Below are 1,694 nucleotides of genomic sequence, written 5' to 3' on the forward strand. Positions count from 1 at the left end.
TCTACCTCTCTGTAACTCTGCCTTTCAAATAAATATACTGCAAAAAAAAAAGAAGAAGTGTTAGCACTGATATAATAACAGACACATAGTTCAATGGAAAAGACTTGGTAGCATAGAAATAAACCCAAATTTCTACCAGCAACTCATATTTAACAAAGGAACTAAAATGAACTGGAGAAAGAAGAATCTCTTTCACAAGTGGTGCAGAGGAACTTGATTATCCATATGTAGAAGCCTGAAAAGAGACTCCAACATCTCTTACACTATGTGAAAGTGAACTCACAGTGAATTAAAATGTAATCATAAGACCCAAACCCAAGTAAACATAGGGAAACTCTAAATATTGTCAACACACAATAGCTTTTGGGTAAGATTCCAATAGCAATAGTCACAAAAATAAAAACAGAGACATTTGAGTATATCCAACTAAGATACTTCTTCACAACAAAGTAAACATCAGAGTGTAGATACAATGAACAGATGGCAGGAAAAATTAAAACTCTGAATGTTTACAGATTTCCAGAACATTTACATGAATTGGAAAAACTCCAAAAAATACAGTGAAGAAACAGGCAAGGATCTGAATAGACATTTCTCAGAAGAAATGTACATGGTCAAAACATGTGAATATGCCCGATGTCACTAGCCATTATGTAAATATAAATCAGAACACCATATCAGTCTCCAACACCTGTGGGAGAATACAACACTCAGGTGTTTGTGTGTGCAGCAAGTGGGTTTAGAGGACCCTGTTCACCTCTGGAGAGCAGAGCCTACAGGGAGGTAAAGAAACCTTACTGCGCAGGGGCATGCTAATCTTCTCTGTATCATTCCAATTTTAGTATATGTGCTGCCGAAGCGAGCACATGTGCTGCCGAAGCGAGAAAGAGATGAAAAGAATTTATCTCAGCTAGCCACTAATATTCAAGAAACAAGGTCTTCAGGAAAGCCAACTCAACTGACATTTTCATGTCATTGTTAAATAAAGGAAAAATTATCTAGGTTCAGCAATACGTAGTTTATAAGAGAAAGACTACAGAGTAATTTCCTTGGCATAGAAATAACTTTGTCTTTTTTTTTTTTTTTTTTTTTTTTTTTTTTTTTTTTTATCCATGAGGGCTTGCTATCACCACCACACACCCACATCCCATATACAAATGCCTGGCTTGAGTGGTAGCTTCTCTGCTTTGAGGCAAGTTTCTGCTAGTGTGCACCCTGGGAGGAGACGGAGGATGGCAGAAGTGCTTGGGTCCCTGCACCCAAATGGGACATCCAGAATGAATTCCCAGTTCCTGGTTTTGGCTTGGTCAAGCTTTGGCTATTGCAAGTGTCTGGGGAGTGAAGCAGTGGTTCCCTCTTCCTGTCACTCTGCCTTTCAAATCAATAACTGTTGTTGGTAATGACTAATAATGATATTCACTGATTGTCAAATTTTGAATCTATTAATTATAGACAATTTCTCTTTGTATTTTTAAACTTTCATAATGTTCTGTAGCCAATTTCATCACTAGAAATAAAAACTTTTCCTCAAAAAAAAAAAAAAAGAAACCTTACTGCTTTCCTAATGTGCTTATTAAGTTCTTGACCAGCGCCTGTTAGTCTTGCCACAAACTTTCTAGTCTTACTACTTTCCTTCTTCTTCTTCTTCTCTGTGACTTGTAAAATAGTATACATTCTATATACTGTGGATACTT

General features: G+C 36.7%; 1 pseudogene; it reads right to left on the reverse strand.

Moving 5' to 3' along the window:
- Positions 1-798: 798 nt before the first annotated feature.
- LOC149121654 (U6 spliceosomal RNA) lies at positions 799-866 on the reverse strand (annotated as a pseudogene).
- Positions 867-1,694: the final 828 nt, after the last annotated feature.

Source organism: Oryctolagus cuniculus, chromosome 16, assembly GCF_051225735.1.
Source record: "Oryctolagus cuniculus isolate XC-2025 breed Fujian yellow rabbit chromosome 16, ASM5122573v1, whole genome shotgun sequence".
NCBI lineage: Eukaryota > Metazoa > Chordata > Mammalia > Lagomorpha > Leporidae > Oryctolagus > Oryctolagus cuniculus.